The sequence below is a fragment of the Dromiciops gliroides genome, chromosome 4 (genome assembly GCF_019393635.1).
Source record: "Dromiciops gliroides isolate mDroGli1 chromosome 4, mDroGli1.pri, whole genome shotgun sequence".
NCBI classification, from domain to species: Eukaryota; Metazoa; Chordata; class Mammalia; order Microbiotheria; family Microbiotheriidae; genus Dromiciops; species Dromiciops gliroides.
Window position 1 is genome coordinate 82,473,151 of NC_057864.1, and position 16,768 is coordinate 82,489,918.

Below are 16,768 nucleotides of genomic sequence, written 5' to 3' on the forward strand. Positions count from 1 at the left end.
GGAAGGAAGTGTCTATTAACTCATTACATTATTCAGTTTCCCTTAATTTTTGTATTGTGTTTTGAAAAAAAAAATCTCATACTTATCTTGTGGGAACATGGAGAGATATGGGCTAGATGAAAGGTTCTCATTCATTTGGATATATAGGAAAAAATAGTCATCAATTGTTCAACACCAGTGTAGCAGAGGTCTCTAGTGGAATGCCCTATCAATCTATGGTTCACACTTGAAGTTTGGGGTTTTAATCAATGACTTAGATGAAGGCATAGATGGCATGTTCACCTTCTATGCAAATAACACAAATTTGGGAGATATAGGTAAAAATAGAGGATTATAGTTTTATTAAAATATCCTAAGAGTGGGCAACTAGGTGGCACAGTAGATAGAGCACTGGCCCTGGATTCAGGAGGACCTGAGTTCAAATCTGACCTCAGACACTTGACACTTACTTGCTGTGTGACCCTGGGCAAGCCACTTAACCCTCATTGCCCCACAATACATACACACACACACACACACACACACACACATATATATGTATATATATATGAGTGTATATATGTATATATATGTATATCCTAAAAGCCTAGAACATTGAACTTAAATCTAATGAGATAAAATTTTATGGGCCTTTCCTTTGGTTAAAAAAGTCAACTTCCCAAAATTAAATAGTAGGAAGAATGGACAGACATCAGGTATTTTGGAAAAGGTCTGGAAGTTTTAGTGGACCGCAAACACAGTAGGAGTCATCAGTATGATCCCTAAAAAACAAACAAATGTACAAACAAAAAATCTAATGTGCTCTTCAGTTAAGAAGGTAATAGTTTTCAAAAATAGGAAATCCTGCCTTTTTCAAACAACATTTGGAGTATTGTGTTCAGGTCTACGTATCATGGCTTAAGGACACACCACTCCTAGACTTTAGTAAGTGCTTAATAAATTCTTAGTAACTGAGTGAAAATGTCACTAGAACAGCCTTAAACCTTCATTATATCAGAATCTGTCAAAGGAACTAGCCAAATATAACTCAGTTTAGGAGAGAAGATTCATGGTGGAGATGATAGCTGCCTTTGTCTTTTAGAGATTATCACATAGAAGAGTCCCTCTGATTTAATTTGTCTTTAGATCCTGGGGGAGAAATATTTAATTTTATCCAATTTGTACCTACCAAGCTCCTCAAGAATGCAACATTGTGGCATAAAATTTACATATGCTAATATATTTTCATATACTTATCTTATATTAATTATGGAATATAATAATCTTTTTACTTTTGACTCAAACACATCCCAGCCTGGTCTTGGTGGTTGCTAGTAATCCATAGTGTAATTTAAAATTCTAAATGTGGGTTCTAATCTGTTCCCCCAGTTTTGGGGGAAACTGACTAAAAACACTGATAAAACGACTTTAGGTTTTTAAGGATTTATTTTGTTTTTGTTTTATGATCACATTAAATATTTCTGCACTAATCATATTGTGAAAGAAGAATCAGAGCACAAGCGAGAAACCTCAAAAAAGAAGGCTTTAAATGTTTTGTTTTATGTGTTGTTGTTTGTTTTTGTTTTGTTTTTTGCGGAACAATGAGGGTTAAATGACTTGACAAGGGTCACACAAGCTAGCAAGTGTCAAGTGTCTAAGGCTGTATTTGAATTCAGGTCCTCCTGAATCCAGGGCTGGTCCTTTATCTACTGTGCCACCTAGCTGTTCCTCAACTCTACATTGTTATAGGAGTTGACAAAATGAATATAAGGACATATAATTATAGATAAATGCATAATACTAATTTGGAGTCATTTTTAAATAATTGCATATCTAAGCTATAATTGTAGGCAATATATAAACAATAATTTACTAACATTGGTAATTGTGTGACTAGATGTATTTTTGTTGTATTTGTTGTTTATGTTTTTATTCTAGGCTGAAAGACAACTTGTGAGGGAATCATGTAATTTTTATTAAGAATGTTATGACATTGGGGGCAGCTAGGTGGCATGTTGGATAAAGCACCAGCCCTGGATTCAGGAGGACCTGATTTCAAATCCCACTTCAGACACTTGACACTAAGTAGCTGTGTGGCCCTGGGAAGTCACTTAACCCTCATTGCCCCACCAAAAGAAAAATATTATGATCTAGTTTGTGACTTAGCCTTAGAAAAACCAGTTTATAATAATATCAGTTTCTTTGATGTTATGATTTTTTGCATACTATCTTATTTCCTGTGGGTTTTATCTATAAAACTAGAATTATAAAGAATGTCACATTTGTGTATATGTGTTTGTCATTGAAAGAAGAGAGAACTCTGGTGATCTCCCATTAATTTTATATTTGTGGATTGCATGAATTAATTAGTAGTTGGAGATTGGTTCTTATCATTCAGAAAAATTCTTAAGGTAAATTAAATCAAGTTGGCAGAAGATCACATAGGTCAATGTGGCAGAGTAAACAGTGCTGTGACTGGAGTCAGAAAGTCCTGGGTTGAAACTTCACCTCCAATACCTACCACCTGTGTGATGTTGTGCAAATTTCTGAGCTTTATTTTTCTTATCTGTAAAATTAAGATAATTTTATCACTTACCTTACAGCATTGTCATAAGGTTTAAATGAAATAATGTTGGCAAGGCACTTTGAAACTTTAAAAAACTATATCAATGTTACTTATGCTGAGTCAGACTTATCTAAGTCCTGCCTCTGTCCTCTGCCTATTTTCATACTTCTTGCTGTTGGAACTGATATTTTGGCTTTGGGACCTTGGATAGAGAAAATTGAGTTTTGCCTTCTCTTGTTTCTAGCTAGACCATGATGTCACTTGCTGGATATTTTTAAATCATAGTTTTATACTGAAAGCTCTCAACCTCTCCTTCCCTTGTACATCACCTAATATAATGTAAGCTCCTTGAGTTCAGTGACTGTCTATCTTGTTTGATTTTGTATCTCTAGTACTTAGTTCATTGCCTGGAATCAAGTATATTGATTAGTGTACCAAAGTGTACCAAAGTTTATTGGTATAAGACTTTCTACTTATCTGTGTAGATAAAAGTCTCCAGCCAGTGTAAAGGGTGGGCTAAGTTGGTGAGAGCAGGAGTGAGGAGAGTTCTTGTGTTCTCTTTAAACTTTAAGTTTCTTTGGTTAGTTTCATTGCTTTTGACTTCCAGCTTTGACATAGTTGATAAATGGGACCAATCCCATTTTAAGGTGCTGAAGACTCTGGGAAGAAGCTGACATGAACAGAGCTAACAGTCTTCATCCTGTTCCTATCTTCAGCTTGCTACACTAGAGACTTTAAAGACATTCCTCTTTGATGAGATCTAAGACTCTATCTCTGTTTCTCTGTCTCTGTCTATCTGCCTCTCTCTCTCTCTTTCTCTGTCTCTCTTTCTCTGTCTCTGTCTCTGTTTCTGTCTCTGTTTCTGTCTCTGTTTTTGTTTCTGTCTTTCTATGTCTCTGTCTCTCCCTCTCTGTCTCTTTCTCCATCTCTGTCTCTCTCTGTTTCGTCTCTGTCTGTCTCTCTGTGTCTCTATGTCTGTCTCTGTCTCTCTGTCTCTCTCTGTTGAACTGAGTTACCTCACTTCCAATACAATAGCTCCTTCAATTGGTATTGTCTGGTATAAATTTTCTTATGTATACTTTCACTTCTATTTTGCTGCTAATTTTGATGATTAGCTTTCTTGCCCATGTGCAATGTATACTAATTGTGAAACTGCTATTTGGTGGAAAGGAAGTCAAGCTTTGAATTTAAAGCATGGGCTCTTGCTTCCCCATAAAATAAAACAGCATTCACAAGTTAGATTGAATATGGGGGAAAAACATCCTCTAGACTAACACTATTTAAGGGAAGAGATCAAAATAATCTTAGCTTTATACCCCTTCTATCTGAGAAGAGAAAAATAATTAGTCTTGGGTTGGAACTTCACACTTCCCCTCCTGGCAGTAATGAAAGTCTGTCTTGACAAATGGTGGGGAAAGAAAAGGTTAGAGCTCTATTCTGCCTCTCTTTGAACCACACAGTGCATGTGGGAGGCAGTCTTCAACATTTGATTTTCTTAAAAAAATTAGTCAGTCATCCAACCCCAAGTTTGAGTTGTTACCATATTGGAAAAGTCTTTCTATGAATTCTTTCTCCCTGGTACTAAGGCTAAAATAGTGGGTAAGAAGGAATAATAACTCACCATGCTAGCTACTTCAGAACCTTGAATATAGCAAGTTGTCACTAAAGATGATTTATGATAATTTATGATATTTGTGTTGTAGATCAGAATTCACATGATTTACAACTGGAAGGAAAGTGAAGATAACGTCATATTTCCTTTATTTTATAGTTGAGAATACTTGGGCACATTTCCTTATAGTATTGTCTTTTAAAGGGCAAGATCAGCTAGTTCTCTCTCTGCTACCGATTATGTTACCATAGATATGAAGCTGTATCTACCTCAAATTTTCCATCTATGAAATGGGAGTGATGGACAAGAACTCAGAGATCTCTTTAAGTTCAGAAATATTATGATTCAAAGATATGCACAATATCTCATGAATTTTGGTAAGTTAATAAGTTACATTATTAATTAAGTAGTTAGGTAATCTTTGTTTCAATATAATAGTTATAATAGTTTATAATAGTTCAATTAAAATCATTCTCAAAAGTCATTTCTTTTAATATTAAGGCACTTCAAAGAGTTCATTTTCACAACCATTAATGTCCTTTGTAATGATTTACATCAGTCAGCCTTTGGCCTCCTGCTATGAAATTGGCATTCTATTATTTTTTAACAAATCAGGAGTCACTTACCTAAAGGGCTATGGGTTTAATTTAGAAATATGCCATGTCATTTCTATTAGAAAATAAATGATGAACATAACTCAGATACCATTCTAACACTATAACATGTCTAGAAAAAACATCACTTCTCTTTTATAGAATCTGCCAATTTTATTCATGACTTTTGAAGAAAAATACAATAAGCTAATTAACATGAAGAATATCAGGGATTCCAAGGAATTATCTCATAAATTTATGTCCTCACTAAATAACATGAGCCTTTGTCTTAGTGTCAGACTTTAGTTTCAGTCATGAAAAGCAATGAAACATTCTAGTATGATGTTTAATGATAATACTTATACTTTATAACCGAGTTGGATTCTTGTGCTGCTACCTTGGGGAAGTGATTTAACTTCATTGACCTTCAGGTTTTCTACTTTTTTTTAAATCTGTTTATGGGGATTCATCTCATCCTTATATTTTCTTCCTGATAGTAATAGTATGAAGACCAAATGAGACATGAAAGTGTTTTGAAAACCATATAGCAGTACATAAATATAAAGTTACTTTGATCACCGAAAACAAAACAAAAAACTAGTATTAAAATGTTTTCAAACTTTTCAGAATATAGTCGCAACTTCTTAGTTATTCTTGGGGTTCCTAGTTTAACTGTCTGCCTCTTGAAAATTCTTAGAATTTGGGAAGAATGAGGAAACTAGGATATTGTTGGACTGGGAGAGAGAAAGAGTTGGGTTCAGAGCCTATATTTAATGTTAGATAGAGATGTGAGTATGTCATTAAATTATATTGAACCTTTTTTCCTTCATCTTCTAGAGCATTTGTAATAGATGTAGTACTTACTTCATCTGAGTATAAGGCTAAAATAAAATGTTTATAGGATATGCTATCCATATCATTTATTAAAAGAAACAAAGTTAGTTAATACCCAAATCCAAAAGCATCAGTTATCAGTTTCTCATAGTAGGCTTAGTTATACAGATTATGTAATTAGCTGCTTGATTTCTAAATTGTTTTGCACTTCCAAACCATTCCCCAAATATGTGTTAGTTTTTAGAAACAAAATTATAAAATGTGATAAAAAATTTCTGTGATATTCATAGATGTTAATGTGGAAAGTTCCTAGGTAAACTGAGGTGTCATAACAAATACCCTAAAAAAGCTTACATAAAACTACCTGACAAAACAATGATTTAAAACAAACAAACAAAACCCTTAAAAGCAAGCATTAAATACCTATTATGTACCAAACTAAAGATTTCCATTAAAAAAACCCCAACAACTATACAGTCTCTTCTCTCAAAGAACTTACAATGTAATTGGGGAAATAATGGAAAAAAATCAAGTTTAGTATGAAAGAAAAAGTCTATAATTCCCAAAGGTACAGTGATGGGTTTTAATAGCAAGGCCAGAGAGATCATCAGGTATATCAGCATCTATCTATCATCTATCTGTCTATCTATCTGTCTCTCTATCTCTCTTTCTGTTTGTTCACTTATATTTTGAACTTTTCTAGAGAGATGACAGATATAATATATAATATTATGCTCATGCATATTTATATAGTTTAATTATTTTGTCCTAATAAACCATTTCTTGTTTTGCAAATGTTCATTAATTTCATTTAAATATACCAGTTTTATTGTCATAAATGTGGCAGAAAATTTCTAGTAATTTTCCATATTTTCCTTTTTAATTGTTCCTTTTTGTATTTTTGAAATGCTGAACACATTTTCTATCTTTTTTTTCCTTAAGCCATAAATGAAATTGCAGGGGGCAGGAGGAAAACCCAAACAGGATTGATTTAGAATTAAATGTTATCAAACATTCAAATAATAATTGACTGATAGATTACATAAAATAAATAAATATTGTTTGAAGAAATAAAGGAGTCCTATCAAACTTTTTCTATGAGATAATTATTATCCTGACATCTGTATCGGAGAAAGCAGAGGGAAAAAAGGAAACAACAATATTTCTAATGAATAGAGGTATAAAAATGACAAAAAATAAAAATAGCACATAGTAAAGAATATAAAACACTATATCTTATGACCAGGTATAATTTCTTCAAAGAATGTAGGGTTGGTCCAACATTAAAATGATAAACAAAATAAAATATTAATATCAAAAAGAATGATAATAATAAAATAGTATTTAAAATACAGCATTCATTATTGTTAAAAATATTAAAAGCCTATGAATAAATGGACATTTCTTTCATAAAATAAAAAATACCTATCTAAAACCAAATTCTGTCCTTATTTGTAATAAAGACATGAAGAAGTAAGTGAAATGTGGCAAATATCAACTAATTATTTCAGTAAGGTAACATAAAGAAACAGAGAAAATAGTTAAAAATAAAACCTATCAGGGGCAACTAGATGGCACAGTAGATAAATCACCAGCCCTGGATTCAGGAGGACTTGAGTTCAAATTTGGCCTCAGACACTTGATACTTACTAGCTGTGTGACCCTGGACAAGTCACTTAACCCTCATTGCCCTGCCAAAAACAAAACAAAACAAAACAAACAAAAAAAAATATAACCTATCATTTAAAATAATGTGCTCATGAACCAACTTACAAAAAGAGTAATAAATATATTAAAAATCAGAACATAAAATAAACATACAATTTATTTTTGATGAGGCAATTGGGGTTAAGTGACTTGCCCAGGATCACACAGCTAGTAAGTGTCAAGTGTCTGAGGCCAAATTTGAACTCAGGTCCTCCTGAATCCAGGACCAGTGCTTTATCCACTGCATCACCTAGCTGCCCCTTGCAAAATATTTTCTATAAACAACTAACAAAATTCAGTAAAAAGTAATGAAAGAATAATTATCATTCAAAATAAAAGAAAGTATGCTTTATCAGTTCTTTCAAATTATAGTTGATCTTAAGACTTAAGATTTCCTAAGTTTCTTAAAGATGTTTGCATTTACAATGTTATTTTGGAGATTGTTCTGGTTTTGTTCCTTTCATGCCCATCAATTCACAAAAGTTTTCTTGAAAACTCTCCCTTTTATTATCTCATAGCACAGTAGTATTCCATTATGTTCATGTACCATAATTTGATCAACCACTTCCGAACTGATTTGTACTCCCTCCCTTTAGCTTCAAATTTTTTGCTACCACAAAAATCTTCCATGTTTGTCTGTGTGTGCATATATGTGTGTGTGTGTCTAATGGAACTACTGCTGGGTCAAAAGGCATTCATAATTTATTAATTCTTAAGATATATTTCTACATTGCTTTACAGAATACTTGAAAAAATTCACAGTTCCCCTAATGGTAAATCAACATATTTGTTTTCATATATGCCATCTACTGATTATCCTTTTCTGCTTTTTTTCAACTTTGCCAAATGGATGGGTGTGAGCTGAAACCTCAGGGATGCTTTAATTTGCATTTTAAGTTTTAATTATTTAGGGCATATTATTATCAGTAGCTGAGATTTCTTCCCATAAAAACTTCTTGTTTGTATACATTTTTATTAGTTTTGGAAAGAGACAAATTTTCAGAGACACTAACATACATAATTATTGTATTTGAATATACTTACTAATGTAAGGGACATCTTTTACTTGTAGGTGCTAATAGTAATACAATCACAAAGAAAGTTTAAAAAAAGGAAAAGTGTATTATTGAATTACTAAATAAATCCACAAAAGAGCAGAAGGAATTTTATAAGAGAAGACACAAACAGGGCAATTTTGCTACTGTCATATTAAACCTGATGCAAATGAACAATTCATATAACAGAAATTTACAGTTTCTTATAAAATAATTCAAGGATTTAAAAATAGAACTACATGAATCTCAACAAAAAAAGAAATACTTTTCATCTTGTATCTGTGAATTTATGATAAATACGAGGTAATGCTCAGGTATTCATAAGAGTCTTAAATTTCATAGATATCTTTATTCTCTTCATCACTTCAAACAAGCAATTCCTGGCCCATTTTTTTGTGATCAATGCCTATTGCCTTCCCATAAATTGACCACACAAAATTCTACCCAATGTGCTAGCGTTATTTCTCTTTTTATTTCTATATTGAAGATAACAGTGTAATACTGTGGCTTTCCAAGTTTCATCATTTGAACTGGTCATAGGATTAATCTATCATATATTCATATCACGTATTTCCCAAATTATAACTTTTACTCCATTTGCCCTTTGAAGCTCATCATTGGCTATATATTGTAGCTTCCTTGCGCCACCACCTCCTTTGCTTTTTGGGTGACTTCTGAGATATTTCATTGCAATTATTCAGAGACTGTTGTCTTCCATGTCCTAGTGCTATACAAAAATACCAATAAAATGTCAGTATTAAAAAGATGGACTTGGGCGGCTAGGTGGCGCAGTGGATAAGCACCGGCCTTGGATTCAGGAGTACCTGAGTTCAAATCCGGCCTCAGACACTTGACAATTACTAGCTGTGTGACCCTGGGCAAGTCACTTAACCCACATTGTCCCGCCAAAAAAAAACAAACAAACAAAAAAAAAAGATGGACTTTAGTTTTCATGGGAACCTTGGGATCATTAAAGATATTTTGTAATTTCCTCAAGGCAACTGAGCCTGTTCTCTCATCTAGTTCAATTCTGAGCCCAACTCAATGTTCCTATATGCTTATATTCCCAAATGGAAATAAAGTTATTATAAAAAGCCATGGAAATTAATGGGGTCCTAAAATATAAATAATATATCAAACTAGAAATTACATTTAATATCGATTACAAAGTTTTGATGGAAAGAATGAAAGAAGAAATGAAGGAAGAGAGAAAGAAGAAACACAAAAAGGAAAAGAAATAAAGGCAAAAATGAGAGAGTGAGAGGGAGTGTGGAGGGAGAGGCAAAGACAGAAAAAGAGAAAGGAGAGGTAGAGACGGAGAAAAGGAGAAGGGAGAGAAGGAGGGAGGAAAGTAGGAAAGATAGGAAAAGAAAAAAAAAGGAAAATATAGTTGCTAACCCCTAGAAACAGGAAGGCAGGAAGGAACGCAGAAAGGAAGGAAGGAAGGAAGGATGAGAAAGGGAGAAAGTATAGGGAGAGATATATAATGAATGAAGCAAGGGGTACAATTTTATAAGTACTTATTCTAGAAAACCATTCTGCTAAGCAACATTATACTGTAAATAGTTACTTTATAGACATAATGCAACTCTTTAAGCACACAGTCATTTCTGAGAAGAGTTTGGTATTTTCTTTTATAGATGATCTTTTGAAAGTTTAACTTTCAGAAAAAGGAATAAAGTTTCCAAAATCCATGCTTTTATAGGGCATCAGTGTTTTCATTTTCAAATTTATGTTAGTTTTTCACAGATGATTAAAAAAAGCCTTGACAATAGATTTTATAATATCATTACTACTGTAAAAACAAGGAAAAAGAAGATCTGCTATGTATTATTTCTACTCTCTTGATAAATGACAAGCTGATTATATGAGAAATACAAACTGATGCTGTGAAGCCTAAGTGATTTACAATAATAGTCAAGAAAAAAGCATTTATTTAAAATGTAAACACTACAGAAAATAATTAGAAAAGTATATAAAATATAAGAGCTTATCTTCCTACACTTTCAAGAGTTTTCACTAATGTTCTTCCATCCTGTGGCATTCTCTGACATACGAAATAAAAATTAATTGCCAACCAACTTTGGCAATTAATTTAATAGCTGACTGTATTGTGTTGTTCCCAGAAGTTTCCAAAAAGAAAAGAAAAATCAATCAGAAAAGCAGTTTTTTTTTCTGTGAAAAAGGTTTTCATTTTATAAAATGAGCATAATTTGTTTTGAGAATGGATGGGAGGCAAAAAAAAATTCTAAGAAAAATAAGTGAATATATTTGGACATAATTTAAATGATTAATTATTCTTGAGTATATTTCTTTTTACTTGTTTTACAAAAAGGGGTATTTTACTATCTGGTCTATATTAAGAACTAGTTATTTTAAACGTCATGTCATAATTTGCTAAATAAGAGCTCCATTTGTATAATTTGTTTAGAATTGGTATCTGCTTGCCAAGACAGGAATAACCTTGCTAGTGATTTGCTATCTGGTGATAACTCAAAAATATCAAAGCCCATTCAATTAGTCAGTCATTCAACAAACATTTTTTAAATACCAACTATGTGGCATGCATTCTTTTAAGTACTGGGGATAGAAAGAAAGGTAAAAGCCAATCCCTACTCTCAAGGAGTTCAGAGTTTAATGGTGGAGAAAAAGATAAAGCAAATATTCACTAATAAACTACTTTCTGGATAAATTGGAGATCATTATCAGAGGGAAGGCACTAGAATTGAGATCATTGACTTAATAGCCAGAATAAAAATTTGTCATTGTATCTTTGGGAATAGACATGATGCACAGATGAATACATCCCATAACGTAGATGTATAGACTGGTTGTAATTGTGAAATGCTTTCTGTAATAGGTTCAGTGATTCATAGTTCTACTAAATAGTGTACGAAAATGTATGTTTTCCTTCAGTATCTCCAACATTTGTCATGTTACGCTTTTGCCATCTTTACTAGTTACTGGATATGAAGTTGGATATCAAAGTTACTTTGACATTTCACCAATTATTAGTGATTTAAAATATTTTTTTCATATGACTATTTCTTCTTCCATCCATAGATCTGAAATGAACCTTTGTCCTTTTTTCTTCTAACTTTTAATTATTTTATCATTTGTGCTGTCATATTCCAATTTGGAACTTATATTGGAATATTATGTGAGGTATTGTTCTAAACTTATTTCTGTCAAACTATGTTTCAATTTTTCCAATGGTTTCTGTCAAATAATGAGTTCATATTTGAGTATCTGGGATTTGAGCTTTTATTGAGCACTAGGCTACTACATTTGAAAAATTCTGCATGCTGTGTATCTAAACTATTTCATTGGTGGATCTCTGTTTCTTAATTGGTACTCAATCACTGTGATTATTAACACTTTGTAGTATAGTCTTCGATCAAGTACCTCTAAGTCCCTTTCCTTCCATTATGTTTTTTTTTTTATTATTTGCCTTAAGATCCTTGATTTTTAATCCTCCAGATTAATTTAGTATTTACTATTTTTACTTCTATAAAATAATCTTTTGTAATTTTAAATGATATGGCAAATTAATTTTAAATGACATCATCATTTATATAATATTGACTCACCTTACCCATGAGTAATTCATATTTCTACAATTATTAAATTCAAATTTATTTCCATAAAGAGTGTTTTGAAGTTATTTTCATATTTTTCTAAGACATTCCATCTCTGACTTCCAGGCATTTTCTCTGACTATCTTCCATGCCTGGAATATTCTTCTCATTTCTACCTTTAGGATTCCCTGGGTTATTTCCTTTTTTTCTTAATAAACATTTTGATTTAAAATTTTGAGTTCCAAATTCTATCTTTCCTTACACTTACCCCTTCCTGAGACAGTAAGCAAGCAGATATAGGCTATACATGTGCAATTATGTAAAACATTGCCATAGTAGTCATTTTGTACAAGAAAACTTGAATAAAAGAAAAAAATGAAGGAAAGAAAGTAAAAAATAACATGCTTCAGTCTGTGTTCAATCAACATTCATTCTTCCAAAATGAATAATATGCTTTATCATTAGTCCTTTGTGATTTTATTAGATCACTTTATTGCTGAGAATAGTTAAGTCATTTGCAGTTCTTCATCAAACAATATTACTGTTACTGTGTATAACATACTCCCAGTACTGCTCCCTTCACTATACATTATTTCATTTAAGCCTTTCCCTGCCTTTTCTTCTTCCCCAAACTTCAGGACTTCCTGTCTACAGTTTTCGAAGCTCAGTCTTGGGGTCTATAAATTTCCAATTTTTCTAAGGTGTTAAGATATAAGAACTATGATCACCATCATCACTATGATCACTTGGCCTGTGCTCTGATCTAAGAGTGACTACAAGTATTCTTCTCCACCCTAAAACTATGATCAGGGTCCTTGATCCCCTGCAGCCACAAGTGCTATCATTCTTTATAACCCTGGAAATGGATCTTAGTCCCTTGTGTGATAAAATAATGGGATTTGGCAGATGCCCAGGGGCCCCACCTGAAGATTGATATGGAATTGATTGAATTGGGTGAGACTGAGAAACTGACTGACAACCTACTTAAGGTTGATTAAATTGAGACCACACCTGACTGGCCCTGAGTAGAGTGTTGTTCTCAGAGGCTGTGGACTACACCATCAACAGGAGACCACTCTCAATCAATCAGCTTGAAGGACCTCCCCTTTTGGGAAGGGAGACAGGAAGTAGGAAGTTGAGGTTGGCTCACTGGATCTCTCTCTTTTCATCCAGGATTTTGGCATGGTGGCAGCAGGGGCAGAACAGAGTAGAAAAATCTACTCCACATGTTCTCTATAGAAGCATGTATAGCTAAATAAAGGTGTCTTTCTTAACTTCTCTCTCTTCACTAACTTCTAATATACTTTAATAAATCCTTAAAAGCCTAAACTCTAGCTGAATTTATCAGTAATCTTAGCCAGTTTCCCCCCAAAAAACCTGGGGGGCCTGGCAGGTTAGGACCCACAGATTATAAACATCACACTTGCTTTCCTGCAGCTAAAAGTGCTAATTCTCCTTTATTTATTTATATAATAAATTGCTTGTGCATTTCTTTCTTTATTTTTTATCTTTTTATTTTTAAGCTGATTTTCCACATCTTACCCAAGTTGAAATGCAGTGGCAACTTTCATGCCCAGTTATGTCACTGATAAACCTAGCACTTTTGACCTGACCCATTTCCTAGATGGAATGGTTTGCCCCTAGTTAACTTAGTTCAATGTAGCTCAGAACTCCTGAGCTTCTGCCTGACCAGGGGCAGATAATGTCTCTGTGTGTATGTGTGTGTGTGTGTGTGTGTGTGTGTGTGTGTCCCTATGCATGTTACTTCATGTTTTTTAGATGAAATTGTATTTTCATCTATGAAATTCATCCTATGTGATGATTTTTTTCTGTAAATCTTCCATAAATATAATATTCAGTATGCTATAAGCCTGAAGCTTTTATCTACCTTAACACTTATGGATAAGATTGTGATAGAGGCTATTCATTTGATAGAGAATTATGTTTTAGTTGTTGCTATTTAGTCATTTTAATAGTGTCTGAATCTTTGTGATCCCATTTGTTTTTTGTTTTTTTGGGTTTTTTTTGCTTGTTCATTTGTTTTTGGCAAAAATACCGAAGTAGTTTACCATTTCCTTCTCTAGCTCACATTATAGATAAGGAAACTAAGATAAACAGGGTTAAATGATTTTCTAAGGGTCACACAGCTGGTAAGTATCTGAGGACAGATTTGAACTCAGGAAGATGAGTCTTCCTGATCCCAGGCCTGATACTTTATTCAATGTACCACCGAGGTGCCCATAGAGAATTATACAAGATAGCAAAAAAAATAATTAGACAAATATATGTTACTTAAAACACTTAACAGAATTACCTTGGAAAAGTCTATTTTTTTTATTCTTTCTGTTCCTAATTTAATAGCTTCGCAGATGATAATTATTCAGTATTATACACATAAAGGAGAATTTTACTTTCAGTCTTATTCTTCTTTATGCTCTATTGTCAAAATGAAATATTTCTTCAGGACATTCATTCAGATCTAGAAATTAGGACTAAATGGAAAGAAAACAATATAACAAGTACAATGAATTGCCATTAAAAATATTCTGGGGTGCGTAGAGTTGTTCAAAATGAACAACTATCACGTGTTAAATATGTAATAATGAGTCATATATTAATAGTACTCTATACTAGAGTACCGCAAATACATAAACACACAAGGAAGCACAAATTACAGAGGAAAAAGGACTTTTGCCCTAGAGGCTATTGTAAATTGTTGTTTTTGTACTTTGTTCTTAAAGAGGTGACATGACATCAGGGTGATATCAGGACTTGCAGTAAATTGGATATAAATGAGCCAATTCTGTGTAAATTCATCAACTTCACTATCTCTTCCAGAGCCATCTGGACCCAGTGGCAAGATATATATCAGGACAACTAGAGATGCCCCCCACCACCACTTTTGATTAAGGCTATTGGGCTTAAGTGACTTGTCCAGGGTCACATAGCAAATAAGTGTTATTGAAGTAAACATATTCTCTAATATTTATATATAAACATACATGGTGAAGCAGGGAGGCACACTAGATAAGAGCACTGGTGCTGAAGTTGGGAGGCTCTGAAGTTGTGTTCAATCTCACCTCAAATCTCATGTACTAGCTGTGTGACATTAAGCAAGTCACATGACACCAATTGCCTTCCATCTACAGTCATTCTGATAGTACATCTTGCCACAGGATGCAGATGGCTCTGGAGGAGAGTGAGGTTGGAGAATTTGCACAGCCCTGCCCAACAAATTCAATTCAATGCAAGTCAACACATCACCCTGATGTCAAGGTCCTCTTTGAAAATGAAGGACACACAACAATAAATACACACACACACACACACACACACACACACACACACACACACAAATAAACCATGTTTGTCAATGGTATAGTTCAATATGTTTAGATTTTATTTGGTTGTTTTTTGTTTTGTTTTGTTTTGTTTTGTTTTGCAGGGCAATGAGGGTTAAGTGACTTGCCAAGGGTCACACAGCTAGTAATTGTCAAGTGTCTAATGCCGGATTTGAACTCAGGTCCTCCTGAATCCAAGGCTGGTGCTTTATCCACTAAACCACCTACCTGCTCCCTGTTTATTTTTATTAAAGCCAGGATTAACATTTAGATTTTGTCTTTGTGGTTTCTTTCTTTCTTTTTTTCTTCTCTTTCCTAATTTCTGTTTATTTTTCTTTCTAACTCAAGTAATTTCCCCTTTTAACAGAAATTCTATTTAGAGGCATATCACCTAGTAAATAAACTTATACTTGTCTATTAATAGTTTATTATGGAAGTTATGTCAGTCATATTTCATTTTAAAAGAGAGTAATGCAGAAAGGAACATTTTTTTCTAGTTCAAACAATGGTTACTAATAGTAGATGGGATAGTCAGGAACACATTATTAGACATAGTTTTCTTTCCAACATTCAAAGTATGTAGCAATCTATTCAGACTACTAAATCTGAGTATAACATTTATTCTGAATGTAGACTAAAAACAAAATAACAATTTAGGGGGCAGCTAGGTGGCACAGTGGATAAAGCACCAGCTGTGGATTCAGGAGTACCTAAGATTAAATGTTTAAATAAGGCTTCAGATACTTGACCCTTACTAGCTGTGTGACCCTGGGCAAATCACAAACCCTCATTGCCCGCAAAAAAAAAAAAAGTTATTTAGTTAATTCTTATCTTTTAGCACAAATACATAATAATTTATCTTTTTTTATTAAGTAGTTTTAGGTGTGTCTGACTCTTAATTAGTCCTTTTTTGTTTTGTTTTGAATTTTTTTTTTTGCAAAGATACTAGAGAGATTTGATAGCTTTTCTTCCCCCCTCTACCTTATTTTACAGATGAGGAACTGTGGCAAACAGAGGTAATTGACTTAGCCAGGGTCACACTGATAGTAAATGTCTGAGGACCTATTTAAACTCAGGTAGATTTTATACATATACATACGTGTGTATGTTTCTGTGTGTGTTTGTATACATACACACGAGAGAGGGAGAGAGACAGAGAGACAGAGACAGACAGAAACAGACAGACACAGAGAGAATGATTCCAGGCATGGAAAACATTATAGTACAAAGATAAAGTGCTGAGAAACATAGGTATGACAAATATTGGTTGTGAGGAACAAGAAAGCCAGGTTGGCTAAACAATCAAATGCATTATATATACTCTATGAAATTAATATGTGATGAACCTGCAAGTGTAGGTTGAAATCAAGTGAATGTGAGCAGAAAGGAATTTAACAGCCATTTGAATGGTGGATTGTAATGGGAAGAAACTTGAATAAGACCACTTTCCAGTTCATTGAAATAATCCTAGTGAAAGGTGATAAACTATGTGAGTAGTGAGAA